At 44.7% G+C, this 22,809-nt stretch overlaps 1 pseudogene; it reads right to left on the bottom strand.

The window, feature by feature from the left end:
• Positions 1 to 12,078: 12,078 nt before the first annotated feature.
• On the bottom strand, positions 12,079 to 13,515 carry LOC101600539 (annotated as a pseudogene).
• Between the last annotated feature and the right edge of the window lie 9,294 nt (positions 13,516 to 22,809).

Raw genomic sequence — 22,809 nt, 5'->3', positions numbered from 1 at the left:
TGCAGATCGCCTGTGGCATCCCTCCACCACCGACAATTATGCACAAGCACTTTGGAAGGACCCTCTGACATTCAAGTGGCAAGGGCCTGACCCCATGCTTATTTGGGGCAAAGGACATGAGTGTGTCTATGACACACAAACTAACAGTGCCAGGTGGCTACCTGAAAGACTCATAAAGCTATATAGCTCACCCAGGGTCCACCCTGAGAAAGATTGTAATTGTGCTTAATTCTAGGAGAAGGATGGCCCTTGCCGTGTTCCTGCTGACGGCCTGCCCCCTGGGGTCTAGCACTCCCATATACCAGACTTAATTACACCTGGATCGTCATCAATGAGGCTGGGGACACCGTCTGGAGCTATTCACAGGTTTCCCCACACATTCCCTGGGTTTCATTTCATCCGGACCTATGCAAGTTAGCTTTAGGGGGACCTCCCGCCTGGGGAGTCCCAGATATAATTGCCCTGCAAGACCGGGCCCCTAAACAACATACATCAGGGACTGGGCCTGGATGTGGAAGTGACACACAACGCGCAATACTAGCTTTACAGCGGGATGGACTCTATGTCTGCCCTGGGGGACATAGACCTAAAATCCTAAATTACAAATGTGGATGGGCTTCCTCAGATTTCTATTGCGGATCCTGGGGATGTGAGACAACAGGAGACACATACTGGAAACCATCCTCCACATGGGATTACATAACTGTCAAGAGAGGAAATCCCCCCAAAAAGTCTTACACTGTCTCTGATCCAAAACTGCTAAATTCGGAATGCGGACATGATTCTTCTAGAAAAGGGTGGTGTAATCCACTCAATATCAGCTTCATGCCAGAAGGCAAAAGACAGGATTGGACCAACAGAGGCTTTGAGTGGGGCCTTAGGTTATATGCCTCCGGGACAGACCCCGGCCTTACTTTTAAAATTAAACTTCTTAAAACAGCCCCTCAGTTCCCTAAGGTTGCAATAGGACCAAATCCTGCTCTTCATCAACCCCCTCTCAACCAAGCAAAGAAAAAAATCCCTCCTTCTCCCCCTCCCAAGCAAAGAAAAAAATCCCTCCTTCTCCCCCAACCCCACAAGCTGTCACTGGCATCACCCTGTTCCAACCTACCTTACCACTAGGGTTGCCTTCATTGGCAGACCTTATTCTGACCATGGTTAATGCCTCTATAGAGGCCACACACCAGACCAATGTATCTGAATTTCAGAAATGCTGGGTATGTTATTCACCTCGGCCCCCTTTTTATGAAGGGATAGCCTTATATGCAGAACTAACTGTGACCAATGACACCATGGCTTTACGGTGGCAACGGCAAGATGGGGTTGGCCTCACGGTCGCCCAGGTATCTGGGTGCGGGATGTGCCTCCTGGGTCCGTCCATGCTTCCGCCTATAGAGCTTCAAACAACCTGCAATCTCACTCATGTTGTTGACTCTAGCTTTCTCTATATTGTTGCCCCTGCTGGCACTTACTTTGCATGCTCTACTGGTCTCACTCCTTACGTTGTAACTTCCACCTTCTTAGCTCACAAAGATTATTGTGTCCTTGTACAACTCTTCCCCAAGCTAACGATACATTCCAAAGATGAGTTCCTCCATTTTTGGGAGGGAGGAACATCTCCGTCACGTGCCAAACGGGAGCCTATCACTGCCATCACTCTTGCTGTTATCCTGGGGCTGGGTGCCGCCGGAGCGGGCACAGGCATCGCTTCATTAGTCACCTCCCAACAACAATTTAATCAACTCTCTTTGGCAGTAGATAAGGACTTACAGGAATTACAAAAGGGTCTTGAAGACTTAAAGGGCTCTATGGTATCTTTGTCTGAAGTAGTCCTCCAAAACAGACGTGGGCTAGACCCAGTCTTTCTACAAGAGGGGGGACTCTGTGCTGCACTTAAGGAAGAATGTTGTTTTTATGCGGACAAAACTGGCCTAGTTCAAAATAGTACTGACAAGGTCCGTTCCAGCTTGGAGGAACGAAACCGTAACCGGGAAAAGCAGGAGTCATGGTACCAAAACTGGTTCTCCACTTCTCCTCTGTTTTCCACATTACTCCCCTCTATTCTTGGTCCCTTCGTAGGACTCCTCCTTCTTCTTTCCTTTGGACCTTGGGCATTTAAACGACTAACTTCTTTTGTCAAAGAACAGGTTGATTCTGCCACCAGGAATTCGGTGTCTGTCCATTACCACAGGTTGCAGCTACAAGAAGAAGAGGGCCAAACAGATGAGACACACCTCGGCTCTCCTTCAGCCCGACTTGATTTTTCTCCCTTGGCTGACAATCGGTCATGGTTTCAATTCCCTAAATGGCTGCGAGGCTCCCAATGACGGGATTATTATGGTACCAAGCCCAGGGGCACACCGCTAAGCTATGGCCACAGCCAGAGATGAGAATATTGTAGGGCCCATTCCCTGGAGGCCATCCACATAGCCTAAGACAGGCGGGTCACCTTCCATGAGCTGTGATCACGGCCAATGACGGGATTATTGTGGATCCAGGAGTGGAGGCAGCCCTCATAGCTTAAGACAGGTGGGCCATCTTCAGTAACTGGTGCTGGGATTGGAAGCATACCATATAGCCTAAGACAGGGTGCCACGCCCATTTTAATTATACAGAGAGGGAGGAAATGTCAGAGACCATGACCTGGCTGCCCTAAAGACAAAAGAGAACTAGACGCTCTCATGCAGCCCCTCCCCCGAGAACAAACAGCTGCTCTGGGAGACGTCACAAGAGAGATTCCGAGAAGATGTTCCAGAAGATTATGGCCAGGTGTCCCTACTTCCTCCTTCCTTGTACCCCCTTCCCCTTTTTCCCCTCCTTATTGCCCTGCCTGCTGGTTGATTATAAAAGAGCTAAAAAATCCAACATTAAATGAGACCTTGACAAATCCTCCCCTTGGTCTCCTTCTTCTTTCCCGCCTGTTCTTTCAGGTTGCAGCCCTCCTTGACCACCCTATGTTAGATTGGTCCTGCAGGTCAGGGGCATGACTCTTCAGAAATACATGAAATAATACAACCTCAACTTTCTTCTTAATTATTTTAATTCTATGTTAAGAACCTTTTAACTTGTGGATGCGGGGAGGAGGGAGGTAAAGAATTAGAGATCGTGCTACCCCATAGCGGACGCAAGCGGTAGGATACTTACCTTCCTAGGGAAAGTCAGAGGCAAAAGTTGGAAATTTCATCAGCAGAGCAAGCAAGTGAGAGCTCACAAAAGCTCTTTGTCTGGTTAGTGACCTCAGCAAATGAAGGAGGAGAGGCATTTAGCCCACACATCTGCTAAAGAGTTGCAGTCAGGAAGTCACATTTGGATCTGCTTTTGCCCCTTCTTTATTTTTAGTGCTCTGTGTGTGGTGTATGCATGCAGAGAAAGGTGATCTTTTTCTTTTTCTCTGCTCAGCGAAATGACAAAAAAATGTTAAGAATGGAATGGGCTGGAGGGAAGGCTTAGCAGTTAAGGCGTTTGGCTACAAAGTGGAAGGACACAGGTTCAATACCCCAGGACTCACGTTAGCCAGATGCACAAGTAGTTGTGTATGTCTGGAGTTCATTGGCAGTGGCTGGAGGCCCTGGCTTGCCAATTCTCTTTCCATCTGTCTCCCTCCCTCTCTCTCTCTTTCTCTCTCTCTCTCTGCCAAATAAATAAATAAATAAAATCTTTTAAAATATGTTAACAATGAGTCTCTTTGGGGTGGTGAAAATGTAGTATTTCCCCTCCCCCAATCAAATAAATTTGATTTAAGTGATATCAATTTTTCCTGCCCTGTAAGGCGTCTTTTGAGAAGTCAGCTGTCACATGAACTGAATTATGTAACCTTAAAAAAATTATTTAACAGCTGGAGGGATGGCTGAAGGGCTGAGGTACTTTTCTTCAAAGTCTAATGACTTGAGCTCTATTTTCCAGTTCCCATGTAAAGCTAGATGCACAGTGGTGCAGGCATCTGTAGTTTGTTTGCAGCAGCTAGAGGTCCATTCTTATACCCTCTCTTCCTCTCTCTCTGTCTCTCTTGTTTCTCTCTCTGCTTGCAAATAAATAAAAGCGTAAAGAAATTGCCAGGCATGAAGGCACATGTTTTTAATGCTAGCACTAGGTAGGCAGAGGCAGGAGGATCATTTTGGTGAAGGCAGCCTGGAACTACAGAGGGAGGTCCAGGCCTAGAGTGAGACGATACCTGGAAGAGAATATTACTTCTACTACTCAGTTCACTTTTTCTGTTAGAATATTGGTTAATTTCTCCATGTTTTGTGAGAACTCATTGAATTTCTTTAAAACAGGTTTTCAAAAAATTCTTCACTGAAGTGTGTGTACATGCTTGTTATTATTTGGTTAGTTTCTGGCACCTTATTGTTAGGCCTTGTTCTCTGACACACACACACACACACACACACACACACACACAGAGAGAGAGAGAGAGAGAGAGAGAGAGAGAGAGAGAGAGAGAGAGAGAGAGAGAGAGAATAAGCATACCAGGGTCTCTAGCCACTGCAAACCAACTCCAGGTGCATGCGCCACCATGTGCATCTGGATTACAGGAGATTTGGAGACTAAAACTGGGTCCTTAGGCTTCACAGGCAAACACCTTACCTGCTAAGCCATCCCTCCAGACCCATGAGCACTTCTTGATGCCTGTTTGATGTGTGATGTCATCCATTCGTGGAAGGATTAGGTGTCTGTTGCAGTCTTTAGAACCAAGCCTTGGGTCTGTTTCTGCAGAAACTCAAGGATTCTGCTTCCTTCTGAGAGCCTGGAGGGTCTTTCTGCTATCAGCACTTTACTGTTCCTCCAATCAAGGTTTACAGCGTGCTCCTTGTGCATCACCCTGTGATCACTAGGTGGCGCACAAAGTTCGGGTTTGTTCTATGTCTGCAGTTCACCGTGAATTCAGGAAGCCTCTGAAACCTTTTTCCAATGGACCAGGTCCTCCTGGCATGTGGACAGGGGCTGTGGAATTCTGCCTAGCTTTGGGTAAAATAGTCACAGAGGGATTAGGATCAGGCTTCTGTCCCCACATGGCCACGAACATTGCATCATACCTTGAATTCACACCCCACTGGCTCACACTGCTATGGGCTGCTTACTGCTGAGATGGAATTTTTTTAAACATTTAATTCCTATTTATTTTTTTTGAGAGAGGGAAAGAGGCAGAGAGGGGAGGTGGGGGGGAGAGAATGGGTGCGCCAGGGCTTTCAGCCACTGCAAACAAACTCCAGATGCATGTGCCACCATCTGCATGTAGTTTACGTGGGTACTGGAGAATCCACTAAGGCAAGCGCCTTAACTGCTAAGCCATCCCTCCAGCCTGGGATTTTTTTTTTTTTTTAATTTTAAACTTTCTGTTTTGTTTTGTTTTGTCTTTTGGGTTTTTGAGGCAGGGTCTCACTCTACCTAGGCTGACTTGGAATTCACTATGTGGTCTCAGGGTGGCCTCAAACTATGGAAATCTTTGCATCTCTGCCTCCAAAGTGCTGGTGTTAAAGGTGTGCACCACCACACTAGACTTTTTAAATGTTTTAATTTTATTTATTTATTTGAGAGAAAGGGAGAGAGAGAGAGAGAGAGAGTGAGTAAGTGAGTGAGCGAGCAAGGGAAAGAGAGAGCATGCCAGGGCCTCTTATCACTGCCAACAATCTCCAGACACATGTGCCACTGTGTACATCTGGTTTATGTGGGTACTAGGAAATTGAACCTGAGTCCTTAGGCTTCACAGGCAAGTGCATTGACCGCTAAACCATTTTTCCAGCCCTAATAACGTTTTATAAAAAAGGAAATTTAATTTTTAAAAGTGACTTCCTTCCTTCATGACCTCACAGTGGCTGATGCTACCTACACAAGACCTGCATAATAGGAGGAGAACCATGACAGCGTCAACATAGAAGAAAGACTGAATTGGAAGGAAGAAGGGGTTCAGGAGTTCAGGATGGGAAAGTTAAGGTTGTGGGAGAGGATTATAATCACGGTATATTGTTTATATTTAGGGAAGGTTTTATATGCACACCCACATGTGGACGTGCACACACACACACAACTGCACGCACATACACATGCCCACCACACACATACACATGCAAACATTGCATTCATCTTTTCTTTTCTTTTTTTTTCTTCTTTTTTAGAGGGAAACCTAATAGACTGCCCTTTTATTTATTTTTTAATGAAAGAGAGAATTAGAGAAATAGAGAGATAGAACTGGCATGCCAGGGCCTCTAGGTACTGTAATGGGACTGCATACGCATGTGCCACCTTGAGTGCATGTGCGACCTTGAATATGTTTCTCCTTGTGCTTCTGGAATATGCAGATTCTGGGTTGTTGAACATGGGTTTTTAGGCTTTACAGGAAAGTGCCTTAACCACTAAACCATGTCTCCAGCCCTCATCCTTATTTTTTATATAAATATTTTACTTATTTATGTGTAAGCAGAGAGACACACACACACACAGAGAATGGGTCTCTTGCCACTGCCATTGAATACCAACTGCACTCACCACTTTGTGCAGCTCTCTCTCTTTCTCTCTTTTTGGTTTTCGAGTTAGGGTTTCACCTTAGTTCAGGCTGACCTGGAATTCACTATGTAGACTCAGGTTGGCCTCAAACCCACGGTGATCCTCCTACCTTTGCCTCCTGATTGCTGGGATTAAAGGTGTGCACCACCACACCCTGCTTGTGCTAGTGAACTGAACCCGGGGCCTTAGGCTTTGCAAGGAAGCATCTTGTTCACTGAGCCATCTCACCAGCCTCGTTCACCTTATCTTCTTCTTGTTGTGGTTGGTTTTACAAGGTAGGGTTGCACCCTGGCCCAGTCTGACCTGGAAGTAACTATGTAGACACAGGGTGGCCTTGAACTCACAGAGATCCTTCTACCACTGCCCCCTCCACAAGTGCTGAGATGAAAGGCATGTGCCACCATGCCCGGCTTGTGTTGTCATGACCTGCTATTCACCTTAGTGCTGGAAGGGGACTCGGGCCCTAGTGCTTGCCCAGCCAGCACACTTTCTCTCCCTCAGTCCCTCTTCCTGATTTTTTGTTATTTTACACACACACACACACACACACACACACACACACACACACACTTAAATCTCTTTGAGAGTTAGGCAGATAGATAGAGACAGAGAGAGGATGGGCAAATCTGGGCCTCCAGCCACTGCAAATGAACTCCAGAGGAATACACTACCTTCTGCATCTGGCTTACGTGGGGCCTGGGGGAGTCGAACCCAGGTCCTTTAGCTTTGCAGGCAGGAGCCTTGATTGCTAATCCATCACTCCAGCCCTGATTTTTGTTTTGTGTGTGTGTGTGTGTGTGTGTGTGTGTGTGTGTGAGAGAGAGAGAGAGAGAGAGAGAGAGAGAGAGAGAGGGAGACAGACAGACTCTCACTCCAGCCCAGGCTGTCCTGGAATCCACTATGTAGTCTCAGGATGGCCCCCAAGTCACGATGATCCTCCTATCTCTACCTCCAGAATGCTAGGTGCTACCAAGCCCCACCTCCCAGCTTTGTTAGATGTGAGACTTAGGAGGTCTTGAATGATTAAGTAATCATTGAATTGTCCCTGTTTATTCCTGGGACATATATTCTCTCCCTTGGAGTGGGCCTCTGCTTACAGTGATACTCCTACCTCTGCCCCCAAGTGCTGGGATTAAAGGCATGTGCCACCACACCTGGCTATCAATGTGTTTATTGGTATCACACGAACCTATCTTCACTCTTCCTCCTCCAACATGAGATTGTGTACCCTTGGCAGCATATAGCTTACAAAACCACACATTGTGACTGAATGTAGTGACAAATGTAGCTAATAGGTAACACATGCTTTTCCCAGGTGAACTTTGGAGGTGGGGACTGATGCCCATACAGAAGAAAGCTGTTTTCTTTTTCCTCAGTAGGGCTGGCTGGCAATCGCACTCAGTACCTTGTAAGGGTACAGCCCAGCCAAAAACTCTCCTGCATATGCATGCATATGCATATATATATAAACTTATTTGAGAGAGAGAGAGAGAGAGAGAGAGTATAGACACACTAAAATCATCAGTCACTGTAACGAACTCCAGACAAATATGCTACCTTGTCCATATGGCCCACATGGGTCCTGGAGAATCAAACCTGGGTCCTTTGGATTTGCAGGGTGCCCCGGCCAGTGGGGAATCGAACAAAGAAGCGAGGTGAAAATCAACCTGAATGAAAGTAGGCAAACAGACACAAGAAGGAGACCATGCTAGACATTTGTCACGGCCTCTCGAGAGTTTATTCTTACACATAGGTTTATATAGGGTTGTAGGGGGAAGGGGACGTGGCCAGGGCAAGGAGTTGTAGGGGGAAGGGGACATAGTTAGGGCAAAGATCACAGAGTTACTGGTTAAACCGCAATGGTTTTGTTTCTTCATCAGCTATTGGCAGGATGGGGGAATGTTTGGCCAGGTATACGATCCCATTGTTTCTGGTAGTTGAATAGTAGGTGAGGAAGTAGAAACTTAAGTTGCTATATGACAGTCTTTGCTTGTGGTAGTTGAGTATTAGGTGAGGAAGTAGAAACTTTAACTTGCTATATGGCAGTCTTTGTTTCTGGTAGTTGAGTATTAGGTGAGGAAGTAGAAACATAACTTGCTATATGGCAGTCTCTGTTAACATGGCCGAGGTTTGGTTCATGGCTCCCAACAGCAGGGAAGTGCCTTAATTGCTAAACCATCTCTCCAGCCTACTTTTTGTTTGTTTGTTTCTTTCTTTCTTTTTTCTTTTTTGAGTTAGGGTCTCACTCTACTCCAGGGTGATCTGGAATTCACTGTGTAGTCTCAGGGTGGCCTCAAACTCACGGTGATCTTCCTAGCTCTACCTCCCAAGTGCTGGAATTAAAGGCGTGCGCCACCCTGGTAGGCTCCTTCTTATGCTTTCATCAGGAGGGTTTTCATCCTCAGAAAAGTGCCCTTGAACCTGTCTTGCCAAGAAATTAAGGTGAAGTCTGGGTTTTCCGTAGGCCCCACGGTTGCGTGTGTGTGCATTCACGCACTGTGGACTGACCTATGCCAGCCATGGTCACTTTTCATTTCATAATGCTCTACGTTTTTCCAGTTCAAAACTCTCTGGGTGGTTCCAGTAAGCCTTGAACTTGCAGTCTTTCTTTCTTAGAGATTCTGGTTCAGAGATTACAGGGCTGTACTACTAGGCTTGGCCCATTGCCACGAAGAAACAGTGACTGTTATGGAGGGAAAGCACTCTGAAAACATCTGTCCCAGAAATCCTCCATCATTTGACATGCTGACATTCTATGGCCTTGGTGGGAATGAGGAGATTCAAGAGCTGTGCTCAGGAATTGGGGCTGACTCCTAATAAGTGCTGCACATCATCTCACCCACCTGAGCATGCATTCTACCATGCTGCTTCCATTGCATTTTCAAATATTAAATACACACTTTTCTCCTTTAAGTTGACTCAGATAACAGTAGTTTAGTAAGGGTGCAAATTATCATCACTATAAAATTAAAATTTACTGAACTATATAAATATATACTTTGTTTCTTTGTTTTATTACTAATTTTTGTTTTTGGTTTTCAAGTAGAGACTTGCTCTAGTCCAGACTGAACTGGAATTCACTATGTAGTCACAGGGTGGCCTTGAACTCATGGCACTCCTCCTACCTCTGCTTCTTGATGCTGGGATTAAAGGCGTGTGGCTCTGTTTTTTGTTTTTCATATTTTACTTTATTTATTTATTTGAGAGAGTGAGAGAGAAAGAGAGTGGAAAAGATAGAGAGACAGAGAGAGACTGGGTGTACCAGGGCCTTTAGCTACTGCAAAGGAACTCCAGATGCCTGCACCACCATCTACATCTGGTTTATGAGGGTACTGGTAAATCAAACATGGGTTCTTAGGCTTCATAGACAAGTGCCTTATCTGCTAACCATCTCTCCAGTCCTGTGTGTTTGTTTTTGAGGGAGGGTCTCACTCTAGCCCAGGATATGGCACTCATTCTGTAGTCCCAGGCAGGCCTTCAGCTTACTGTGATTCTCCATCCTCTGCCTTCTGAGTACTGAGATTAAAGATGTGCACAACCACACCCAGAATATATATAACTTTTTGAAACAATTTTTCACTATGTAGCCCAGGCTAGCCTTAATCTTGCAATATAGCCCATGCTGACCTTGAAATCATAGAGACCATCCTGCCTCAACATCTGAGTGCTGGGATTACAAGTGTGCATCACCACACATGAGTCAAATAATCTTTTCAATGGGTTTGCTACAAGAAAAAGAGAGAACATTTCTTTCTAAACCATTTATTAGAGGAAGTATTGTGAAAGTATTTTGAAAATTTTTATTTATTTTCAAGCAGAGAAAGAAAGAGCATATGGGTATGCCAGGGCCCCTGCACACTGCAAATGGACTCCACATGCATGTGCCACTTTGTGCAACTGGCTTTATGTGGGTCCTGGGGAGTAAACCTGGGTTGTTAGGCTTTGCAGGCAAGTGCCTTAGCCACTGAGCCGCCTCTCCAGTCCCCGTGAGAGTCTTTTGTCCTTTTGCCTTGTGCAACTCAAGGAGGAAAGAGCATGTAGAAGAGACAGCAGTGAAAGTGTTTGGTACAGACTGGGTGTGGCAGTGCATATTCGTGATCCTAGCTACCAAGAAATTAGAGGCAGTTGTAGGCCAGCCTGGAATGCAGTAAGACTCAGTTAAAAAAAAAAAAAAAAAAAGACACAGGGCTGAAGAGAAAGTTTAGCAGTTAAAAGCACTTGTTTTCAGAGCCTAATGAACTGGTACTAATTCCTCAGTATGCACACAAAGCCAGATACACAAAGCGGCATGTACAGCTGGAGTTTGTTTAAGATGGCAGGATGCCCTGGTGCACCCATTTTCTCTCTTTTTTCCTCTCTGTATGCTGATTTCTTTCTTTCTTTCTTTCTTTCTTTCTTTCTTTCTTTCTTTCTTTCTTTCTGTCTCTCTCTCTCTCAAATAGATAATAAAGAAATCAAGGTTGAATGAAGTTTCAATATTTCTCTTTCAAGAGATGTGTGGAATTGAAATGTAAATGTTTTAGCCAACATAAACCAAGACAGTTTTTTGATCTAGGTTCTTCAGGTTGTCTGTGTGTGTGTGAATATACAAATTTCATTTAAAAGCCAAGGATACATCCTCCTGTTTTTTTTTTGTCAATTCCCATTTATTTTTGGCTCTTGGGGCAATGTCATCTTTTCAATATGAAAAAAAGCAAGTTCAACACAAAATAGAAATCTGAAGTGTAGGATAGGACGAAATAAAGGGTAGGAAGTCAACGGCAATAGCAAAAAGATATCGTGAAGACGGAGGGTGTCGTTACCTCTCCTCTGGGGAGTGACCCAAACATCTATGTGGCAGCACACACCTTTCCACGCATCAGGGATATACTTTTTAAGTGGCCAGGGTTTTGGAGGTTCAGACCAAGGCTTCACCCCTCTCCACTCAATAAGTCTTTGGCCAAGGGAAAGGAAGGAATCTGCTAGGCAAGGTTGGGGGGAGGGTGCAGACCATCAAGGGCTCAGGACAGGTGGAATGGGAAAAAAAAAGACTACAAATTGAGATAATACTGTTAACACCTCACCTGAAGCTGGGAGATGAAGTAGGAAAGACTTGGAAGGTGTGACATTTAAAGCCTCAGTTGGTTGGCTCCCCAAATCTGTTTTTGACTGAAGCCCCTAACCCTTCCTCAGTGACTTCTACCTGCTACCTCTCCCTTTAACCCCGGATAATGGCCGCTCTATCTGGGTTCTTCAGCACCAGGCTGGTTCCTAATATGATTTGGAGGAGACTCAAGTTACTGGAAAGTTGTTTTGAATGCAGAAATATTAATTGGACAGTTCTGAGTAGTGGGTATAGAAGGAAATACAGGGTAATCCAGAATAGTAGAAATCTAGATTTTCCAAAGTGGTAAGAGAGGAGACATTCAACAAATATTTATTGAGTGCCAACCCAAGAGTTAGGCATGGTTTACCCTCCTTAAAAAAAAAAAAAAAGAGAAAAAATAAAATAAAATCAGGACAGAGGCAGCAGAAACAAATGGAAAGGATTGGAAAGGGGCAGTGGAGGGAACTGAAATAGAAGCCTGAGGTGGGGAGGGATCTGCTTAGGCCTCCTCTTCAGCCTCTTCACCAAAATCCTCCTCCTCCTCTGCTGTGGCATCTTGGTACTGCTGGTACTCGGAGACCAGGTCGTTCATGTTGCTCTCAGCTTCAGTGAGCTCCGTCCCGTCCGTGCCCTCACCTGTGTACCAGTGCAGGAAGGCCTTCGGTGGAACGTGGCTGTGCCCTGCTCCGAGATGCGCTTGAAGAGCTCCTGGATGGCCGTGCTGTTGCCGATGAAGGTGACTGCCATCTTGAGGCCACGAGGTGGAATGTCACAGACGGCTCTCTAGACATTGTTGGGGATCCATTCTACGAAGTAGCTGCTGTTCTTGTTCTGCACGTTGAGCATCTGCTCGTCCACCTCCTTCATGGACGTGCGGCCCCGGAAGACAGCAGCCACTGTAAGGTACCGGCCATGGCGGGGGTCACAGGCAGCCATCATATTCTTGGCATCGAAGACTTGCTGTGTGAGTTCAGGCACAGTGAGGGCCCGATACTGCTGGCTTCCGCCGCTGGTGAGCCGGGCGAAGCCGGGCATGAAGAAGTGGAGACGTGGGAAGGGCACCATGTTGACTGCCAACTTGCGGAGGTCGGCACTGAGTTGGCCTGGAAAGCGGAGGCAGGTGGTGACGCCGCTCATGGTGGCAGAGACGAGGTGGTTCAGGTCCCCATAGGTTGGTGTGGTCAGCTTGAGGGTACGGAAGCAGATGTCATAAAGGGCCTCGTTGTCAATGCAGTAGGTCTCATCAGTGTTCTCTACCAGCTGATGGACAGAGAGGGTGGCATTGTAAGGCTCAACCACAGTGTCGGAGACTTGGGGTGAGGGCACGACACTGAAGGTGTTCATGATGCGGTCAGGGTACTCTTCCCGGATCTTGCTGATGAGCAGGGTGCCCATGCCAGAGCCTGTGCCTCCACCCAGTGAGTGGGTCAGCTGGAAGCCTTGCAGGCAGTCACAGCTCTCAGCCTCCTTCCGAACCACATCCAGGACTGAGTCCACCAGCTCAGCCCCTTCTGTATAGTGGCCCTTAGCCCAGTTGTTGCCTGCCCCAGACTGACCAAAAACAAAGTTGTCTGGTCTGAAGATCTGCCCAAAAGGTCCGGAGCGAACAGAGTCCATGGTCCCAGGTTCTAAGTCCACCAAGATAGCTCGCGGAACATACTTGCCACCTGTGGCTTCATTGTAGTACACGGAGATGCGGTCCAGCTGCAGGTCGCTGTCCCCGTGGTAGGTACCGGTGGGGTCAATGCCGTGTTCATCACTAATCACCTCCCAAGACTTGGCACCGATCTGGTTGCCACACTGACCAGCCTGGATATGCACGATCTCCCTCATGATTAAGGCTTATGAGAATTTCTTTTGCTCGCTTAAGGTATAAGAAGAGATGCTAGCTTTTTTTCTCCTTTCCTGGGCTGGGCGTGGGCTGAAGGATGGAATGTGGCCCGGAGGCTGGAGCAGCGAGATGAGCGCGTGATGGCAGGAAGGTTCTGAGCCTGTTTTTTAAAAATTTGTGTTTATTTATTTTTGGTTTTCCAAGGTAGGGTCTCACTCTAGCAAATCTGACCTGGAGTTCACTATGTAGTCTCATTGTGTCCTTGAACTCACTGTGATCTTCGTATGTCTCCCTCCCAAGTGCTGGGATGAAGGACATGAACCATAATGCCTGATTGCTCTTGACTTTCCAGAAGGAATTCAGCCCTGCCCACACCTACACCTTGATGTCAATGTTTTTGGGCCACTTTGGATTGCCAACATTTAGACTTTCATGATAATAACTTTGTAGTGGTTAAGCTACTGCCTAGGGTAATTTGTTTTAGCAGCAATGGGGAATCAATGCTCCATAGCAGACAGAGGCCACATCCCACTGTGGAGCAGCAAAGGGTAGGTCAACTGGTTGTACAATAATAATATGGATTATGTCCTTTTTCAGGTGTAAATCAGTTCTCCATATTTCCATGGTAACATATTCTGGTTCTCTAAATTCAGGGTTTTCCCTGCTGGAACAAGATTCATTTGAGAGTTGGAGAGTTTGCTTAGTGGTTAAGGCGCTTGCCTGCAAACACTAAGGTCCCATGTTCAACTCTCCGTATCTCATGTAAGCCAAACACACAAAGGTGCGGCAAATGCAAGGTCACACATTCCCGCTAGGTGGCGCAAGCATCTGGTGTTCAATGTCAGTGACTGAGGCCCTGGTGTACCTATTGTCATTCTCTCTCTCTCTCTCTCTCTCTCTCTCTCTCTGTGTGTGTGTGTGTGCAAAATACTGATTTATTTGAAAGCACATCATTGAGCTATGTTTGCATACTCTTGTAGAGTTTGGGTCTTGGAGGAACTAGCCACACACTGATATTGTAACTACTAATAGTATGAACATAACATCCTGATCTGAGAACCTTATGTTTTCTGCCAGTATCCATATAACTTGAGCAGTCTAACTTGCTAGTTTTCAATCAGACCCTTCACATATTTCATTGTCAGTACAGTTCTGCACAATTCCTTTAAAAACCTATTACACCAAGTCTAAGGCATTATGTCATTGGTGGTTAAAATGCTGTCTACTCTTTCATAATTAGGGATCCATTACCATACTATTTTTCTGTGCCTTTAAAGATAAGAGATCAGTTTGTGACAAGTTTAAAAATAATAAGACTATCATTGTAGTTCTACCTGGGAGAATTTGTTTTGTTTTGTTTTTGTTCTTTGAGGTAGGATCTCATTCTCATCCAGGCTGACCTGGAATTCACTATGTAGTCTCATGCTGGATTGGAACTCACAGTGAACCTCCAAGTTTTGGGATTATAGACAGTGTTTATGGGATTTTAAAACATTTCTCACATGCTGGAGAGATGAATTAGTGGTCAAACACTTGCCTGAAAAGCCAAGGAATCCAGGTTTGATTCCCCAGGACCCACGTCAGCCAGATGCAAATGGTGGAGCATGCATCTGGAGTTAGTTTGCCAAAGTGTAAGGTCCTGGTGCACCTGTTCTCTCTCACTTTCTGTCTCTATCTCTGTCTGTCTCTGCCTCTCTCTCTCAAATAAAATAAAATAAATAAAATATTTTTAAAACCCTGAACAGCAATTGACATCTATGTTAAAGAAATTCTCGTTGGGTGTGGTGGTACATGCCTTTAATCCCAGTACTTGACAAGCAGAGGTAGGAGGACCACCATGAGTTTGAGGCCACACTGACTACATAATGAATTTCAGGCCAGCCTGGGTGAGAGCAAGGCCTTACATTGAAAGACCATAATAACAATAACAGCAATAATAAAACCTCTCACATCCGAAAATTTCCTCACAATGGCAGCTACAAAGAAGTTCTCTTTTTCTTTGTCCTCATCTATGAAATTTTCTTCCTGTTTGTCTTCATGTATTTTTCTTTCTGTGTGACATGCTGTGCAGAGAAAATCCTTGTGAAGCAGTCTCTCATACTTTTCTCATGAGAAGTATTCCCACTGATTTTGTGTCTGCATGTGTGTGTCTATGAGAGAGAGAAAGAGAGGGGGAGAGAGAGAGGAGGGAGAGAGGGAGAAAGACAGAGAGTGAGAGAGAGAGTGAGAAGGAGGCAAAGGTAGAAGGACTGCCATGAGTTCAAGGCCACCCTGAGACTACAAAGTGAATTCCAGGTTATCCTATGGATAGAGTAAGACCCTACCTTGAAAAACCATAATAATAATAATAACAATAATAATAATAAAAACAATAGAGAGCCAGTCTACCCCTACACAAGACCTACGTAATTGAAGGAGGTGGTGGTGCAGGTATTTAAAAAAAATTTTTTTATTTACTTATTTGAGTGTGACAGACAGATGGAGAAAGAAAGAGGCAAATAGAGAGAAAATGGGCATGCCAGGGCCTCCAGTCACTGCAAAGGAACTCCAGATGCGTGTGTCAACTTGTGAACCTGGCTTACCTGAGTCCTGGGTAATTAAGCCTCGAACTGGGGTCCTTAGGCTTCACAGGCAAGTGCTTAATCACTAAGCCCTCTCTCCAGCCTGGGGTGTACACATTTAATCCCAGCACTTGGCAGGCGGAGGTAGGAAGATCAATGTGAGTTCAAGGCCACCCTGAGACTACTTAGTGAATTTCAGGACTACCTGAATGAAAGAGACTTTTTCTCCAAAAAGGGAAAGAGGGAGGAGAAACAGGGTGACATCAAAATTGAAGAGACAGTAGTTGGAAATGTGAAGCAATTGAGGGCAGGTGGTATTTGGGAGGGAAATGGGAGGATGGAGGATGGTGGGAAGAGGGTTATGATCATGGCACATTGTCTTTTTTATGGGCAAAAAAGTTTTTTAAAAAGTCAGTCGTCCCTCCTCAGTTAATAGGTCTCTGGAAACACTGTAATAGGTACACCCAAGGGTGTGTTTCTATGGTGATTCATAACTAGCTGACAATGAAGATGAACTATCACAAGAGGTATATGAAATTGTGTGAGGCCAGATGCACAAGGTGCCACATGCATTTGGATTTCCTTTGCAGTAGCTGGAGGCCATGGTGTGCCCCATTCTCTCTCTTTCTTCTCTCTCTCTCAAGTAAATAAATTATTAAAATATTAAAAAATAGCTACCCAGACCAAACATTTGCTGAGACTAAATCAGACAGCAATTTATATTAAAACAGTATTTTGGCATATGCGTGATTTTATCATTTAATAAACATGAAAAATGTTATACCAAGCAGGGCATGGTGGCGCTTGCCTTTAATCCCAGCACTCGGGAGGCAGAGGTAGGAGGATTGCCGTGAATTTGAGGCCACCCTGAGACAACATAGTGAATTCCAGGTCAGCCTGGGCTGGAGTGAAACCCTATCTGGAAAAAAAAAAGTTATACCAGTGAGGTGGATGTGCTTGGTTATTTTCACTGACAGAAGTAAATCTGGGCTGAATATTTAATACTGCAGGGCACAGCATCTCCGGTGTCTTTTGAAGTTAATCAATACTTGACTTTGCATTTGTCAATGTGGGAAGAGTCACTGTTCATAAACATGTGGTTCACAATAGGAAGAGTATGCTTAGGGCCATCTCAGAAATTGCTGAACATTCTGTCCTAATTCCAAGTCACGATTCCAAAATTAAACAAAACAAGCGAAGCTTGGTGGCCCATGCCTTTAATGCCAGCTCTCTCTCTCTCTCTTTGGTTTACAGAGATAGGGTCTTGCTCTAGCCGAGGCTGACTTGGAATTGACCATGTAGTTCAGACTGTCCTCAAAACTCACAGTGATCCTCCTACCTCTGCCTTCCTAGTCCTGGGATTAAAGACATGCTCCACCACACCCAGATTTTTTTTTTTTTAATTTAGGGTCACTTTCTAGCATAATCTGACCTGGAATTCACAATGCAGTCTTAGGGTGGTCTTGAACTCACAGTGATCCTCCTACTTCTGCCTCCCAAGTTTTGGGATTAAACAAGGCTCGTTGGAGAGTTTAAACATCTCTCACAGGCTGGAGAGATGGCTTAGTGATTAAGACACTTGCCTGAAAATCCAAAGGACCCAGGTTTGATTCCCCAGGACCCACGTAAGCCAGATGTATGTAGTGGCACATGCGTCTGGAGTTAGTTTGCACAGGTGAAACGTCCTGGTATGCCCATTCTCTCTCTCTCTCTCTCTCTCCCCCTCTCTATCAAATAAAAAATAAAATAAAATATTTTGCTGGGCGTTGTGGCACACACCTTTAATCCCAGCACTTGGGAGGCAGAAGTAGGAGAATCACCATGAGTTTGAGGCCGCCCAGAGACTACATAGTGAATTCCAGGTCATCCTGTTCCAGAATGAGACCATACCTCAAAAAACCAAAATAAATTAAAAAAATAAAAGATTTTTTTGAAAACCTTGAAATTGAAATTGACATCTATTTAAAAGAAAATTTTGCCAGGCATTGTGGTGCATGCCTTTAATTCCAGCACTTGGGAGGCAGAGGTAAAAGGATTGCCATGAGTTTGAAGCCACCCTGAGACTACATAGTGAATTCCAGGTCAGGCTAAAAATTTATGAAAATTTACCACAGAGGCAACTACTGAGAAGTTCTCTGTTTCTTTTTCCTCATCTGTAGAATTTTCTTCATGCTGTTGGTCTTCATGCATCCTTCTTTCTCTGTGACATGCTGTGCAGAGAAAATCCTTGGGAATGAGTCTCTCATTCTTTTCTAATGAGAATCATTCCCACTGACTGTGTGTGTGTGTGTGTGTGTGTGTGTGTGTGTGTGTGTGTGTGTGTGACAGAGAGAGAGAGAGAGAGAGAGAGAGAGAGAGAGGGAGAGGGAGAGAGAATTAGCCTTTCCTCTTGAGCACACTGTAAACCCTGCTGTCCTCTGTTGTTTTTAGCCTGGACTCTAGTAACTGTCACATCATGCAGATCAGGGCCCCTTAATATTTTGCTACACCAGACCTCTTTCTTCCTACAACTCTTTTATTTATGTATTTATTTATTTTTGGTCTTTGGAGGTAGGGTCTCGCACTAGCCCAGGCTGACATAGAATTCACTATGTAGGCTCAGGGTGGCCTCAATCTTGTGGCGATCCTCCCACCTCTGCCTCCCGAGTGGTGGGATGAAAGGCATAGACCACCATGGAGAGAGGGAGGAAGGGAGGGAGAGGCAGAGGGAGAGAGAGAAAGAGAGAGGAGAGGGAGAGACCAAGAGAGAGAAAGGAGGAAATAGAGAAAGGGAAAGGGGGGGTGAAGAGCAAGAGAGAAAGAATGAGATAGAGAGAAAGTGAGAGAGAGAGAAGGAGAGAGTGATTTAGAGAGAAGGAGAGTGTCAGAGAGGTGGCGAGAGGGAGGGATGGAGGCAGAGGTAGGAGGATTGCCATGAGTTTGAGGCCACTCTGAGACCACAAAGTGAATTGTAGGTTAGCCTGTTGTTAGAGTAAGATCCTACCTCAAAAAAACCAAAATCAATCAGCCAATTAATAATAATGATAATGATAATAATAATACTAATAAACAATATAGAGCCTGTCTATTCCCCACAGAAGACCTACATAAAAGAAGGGGAATAAGCCTGGTGTGGTGGTGCATGTATTTTATTTATTTATTTTTGTTTATTTCTAATTACTTATTTGAGAGTGACAGAGAGAGAAAGAGAGAGATACATAGAGAGAGAATGGGTGTGCCAAGGCCTCCAGCCAGTGCAAAGGAACTCCAGATGCATGTGTCACCTTGTGCATCTGGCTTATGTGGGTCCTGGGGAATTAAGCCTTGAACTGGGGTCCTTTGGCTTCACAGGCAAGTGCTTAACCACTAAGCCATCTCTCCAGCCTGTGGTGCATGCATTTAAACCCAGCACTTGGGAGGCAGAGGTAGGAGGATTGCTGTAAGTTCAAGGCCACCCTGAGACTCCATAGTGAATTCTAGATCAGCCTGGGCTAGAGTGAGACCCTACCCAAAACAAACCAAACAGAAAAACAGAAAGTCACAGCAGAATTTAGTAATAGAGTCAAAAGAGAAGGGGAAAATACCCTGTGTAAGTAAGAAAGCAAAGTAGGGTGGGAATAACCAATGAATAATAACAGTAAGTCAAAATGCTCTGTGTCCTCTTTAGTGAGAGACTTTCCACCAATCCTGAGGAAGAAAAGAAACTATGGTCTCCCAAATTTCCTTGTAGTTCTCTGAGAAGTCATTAAATAAATTAAATATTCTTATCTTTTATGACATTAATTCTGATTTTAGTGTTCTCTCTCTTTCTCTTTTTGGCTTATAGAGGTAGGGTCTTGCTCTAACCCAGGCTGACCTGGAATTGACCATGTAGTCTCAGACTGGCCTCAAAACTCACAACAATCCTTCCTCTGCCTCCCAAGTGCTGGGATTAAAGGCATGGGCCACCACGCCTGGCTTGAAAATGTATTTTTAATGGGCTAATGATATATGAGTCACATGGCACAATGGCTGAGATATATCTACACATCATCCATGGTTGCTATTATTTTTGCACAAGAGAGAACAATAATTTTGTGATGTCAAACAGTGCATAGGCTGTTTCTGATGCACCTCTGTCTGGCATTCTTTCTCAGCCCAACATGAGGACATGGTTGAATATTTTGAGATGTTTTCTCAGTAGGCCAGATGACATTTTTGCTATTTTAGCATGAGGTTGGAGAATGAGTGTGAATGTCTTTGCTAAATTGTTCTTTTCCAGTCTCTTGCGTTTTAGGGGAAAACAGAGATGTTTCAAAGTAAATCAACCATAAAATGTCACCTCTTACTGTTTTCAGTCTTAGGAACTGTGTCCTAGGTGAAAACTTTACTTTTTTCTGTTCTTCTTAAGATTCATAAATAATCTTCATTTGAGCTAAACAGGAAACCTAATTTTAGATGAAGTGATACCAGATAATTCTCAACTTCTTGGAATTATTGAACTTTGCTCCTGTATTAAACTGGCCTAACTCAGTGTCCCTAATTGTCTCAGCATGGGAATGCCACACTACTGTGTTTTTTGTTTTTTATTTCTCACTGACTTTGGCATAGCACTGTTGCTACAAAAGATACCTTTGCTGGGGCTTACCTTGACTTGTGTGGTTTTTTTTTAATTGAGATATGTTATTCCTTTACTTACTTATTAGAGAGAGAGTGCAAGACTAGGCATGCTGCAGGCTCTAGCCATTGTAAACCAACTCCAGATGCATCTGGCTTTTGTGGGTAGTGTGAAAATGAACCTGGATCCTTAGGCTTCCTACAAAAGTGCCTTAACCTCTAAGCCATCTCTCCAGCCTGATTCAGGGTTTTTAATGTTCACTGCTGGGGAAGGTGATATGCACTGTTGCTTGCTGCACTCAGGAAATAGAGACAGAATTGCCATAAGTTCTAGGACAATTTGATCTACATCAAGTTGATTTGATCTACATAGCATGACCCTGTCTTAAACAAAACAAAAAGAAAGCTTAATTAATTAAACATTCATTAAGTGAAATATAGATATTGATATATACTTGAGTTACCTCCCAGAGCTTCTTGTCCAGAAATTCTCTTCTAACCCAAGCTGGTTTAGAACAGCTGTGTACTTGCCCATGTTAGTAGTTATAATGCTGAGGGGGGGGGGGGTGAATGTAAAATGACTCTCATAGCCTCCTGTGTTTGTGATTAAGTCTCACACTCAGTCTCCAGGAAGAGAAGCCATGGGAAGTGGAGACTTGCTGGAGGAGATAGTCACTGGAGGCTGGTGTGGGAGCACTTTGTTCCTGTTGTTGTCTTTCTGGGTCCTGTCTGCTCTGAGGGGAGCAGGTCTCTGCTGCCACATATCCCTACAACCAGCACATCCTTCCCAGGTGGTTGCAGGAGGTTGAGTGACAATGGAGTGAATCCTCGGAAATGGGCTCAGATCAGTCTTTCCTCTTTACATCTATAATTTTCATTCATTTATTTGACAGAGAAAGAGAGAAAGACAGAGAGAGAGAGAGAGAATGGGCATGTCAGGGCCTCCAGCCACTGCAAACAAACTCGAGATGCATGTGCTCCCTTGTGCATCTGGCTAGCATGGGTCCTGAGGAATCAAACCTTGGTCCTTTTTCTTTGCAGGCAAACTCCTTAACTGCTAAGCCGTCCCGCCAGCCCCAGTCTTTCCTCTTTAAGTTGTTTCTACCTGATTTTTCATCATAGGCAAAGAAAAACAAACAAGGTGTTTGAGGCGAGCATGGTGAGGGGTGTGTTACTTTTTCTGTGACCAAATTACTGTCAAGAAGCAATGTAAGGGCTGGAGATATGGCTTAGCAGTGAAGGTACTTGCATGCAAAGCCAGAGGACGAAGGTTTGATTCTCCAGCTCTCCCCTAAGACAGATGCTCAGGACAGTGCTTATGTCTGGAGTTTGTTTGCATTGGTTGGAGGCCCTGGTACACCCATTGTCTCTCTCTCTCACTGTGTTCACTCTCTCTCACTCTCAAATGAACAAATAAATATATAAAATATTTTTAAAAGCATTTTAAGTGAGGAAGGGTGCATTCCAAAGTATAGTTTGAGGGGACATGGCACATCATGTCAGGGAAGGTATCACAGCTGGTGCATGTGCTACCAGCTCACATTGTATCTTCAGTGAGGAAGTGGGACCAGGCCACAAACCTTCCTCCCTAGCATATTAGATACTTCCTTGTGCTGGGACAAAATACGTGACAAAATCAGACTAGGGAAGAAGGGTCGATCTCAGTAGGTCACATCAGTCCAACAGAGGAAGCATAACAGAGTGTTGAATGCTGGTGCTCAGCAATCTTTCTCTTTTATTCAGTCTCTAAGCCCAGCCCTAAGGGACAATACAACCCATTTATAAGGGTGGTTCCTCCCATCTCAGTCTAACTGGAAAACCCCTCACAGAGATTCTGAGATTTGTTTCCAAGGTGATTCTAAATATGATGATTATCATAACCATATTAAGCTTAAAGTAATGGTGTGCACCTTTATTCTCAGCACTGACTGACAAGGCAGATGTAGACAGCTATGAGCTCACAGGTAGCCTGATACTTCATAGTGAGTTTGTTGTCACCTGAAGTTAGAGTGAGATGCTACCCGCTACCATGAAAACCCTAAAATAAGGGCCGAAAGATGGATTATCAGTTAAGGCATTTGCCTACAAATTCAAAGGATCTTGGTTGGATTCCCCAAGACCCACATATGCCAAATGCATGAGGTGGCACATGTGTCAGGATTCTATTTGCAATGGCCAGAGGACCTTGTCTGCACATTCCTCTCTCTAGCTCTGTGTCATCCTCTTTATCTCTCTCACTCTCTCATATATATGAA

This window comes from Jaculus jaculus, chromosome 18 (genome assembly GCF_020740685.1).
Source record: "Jaculus jaculus isolate mJacJac1 chromosome 18, mJacJac1.mat.Y.cur, whole genome shotgun sequence".
In the NCBI taxonomy this organism is placed as follows: domain Eukaryota; kingdom Metazoa; phylum Chordata; class Mammalia; order Rodentia; family Dipodidae; genus Jaculus; species Jaculus jaculus.
Note: the sequence above shows the minus strand (reverse complement) of the source record. Positions and strands in the feature narration are given on the sequence as shown.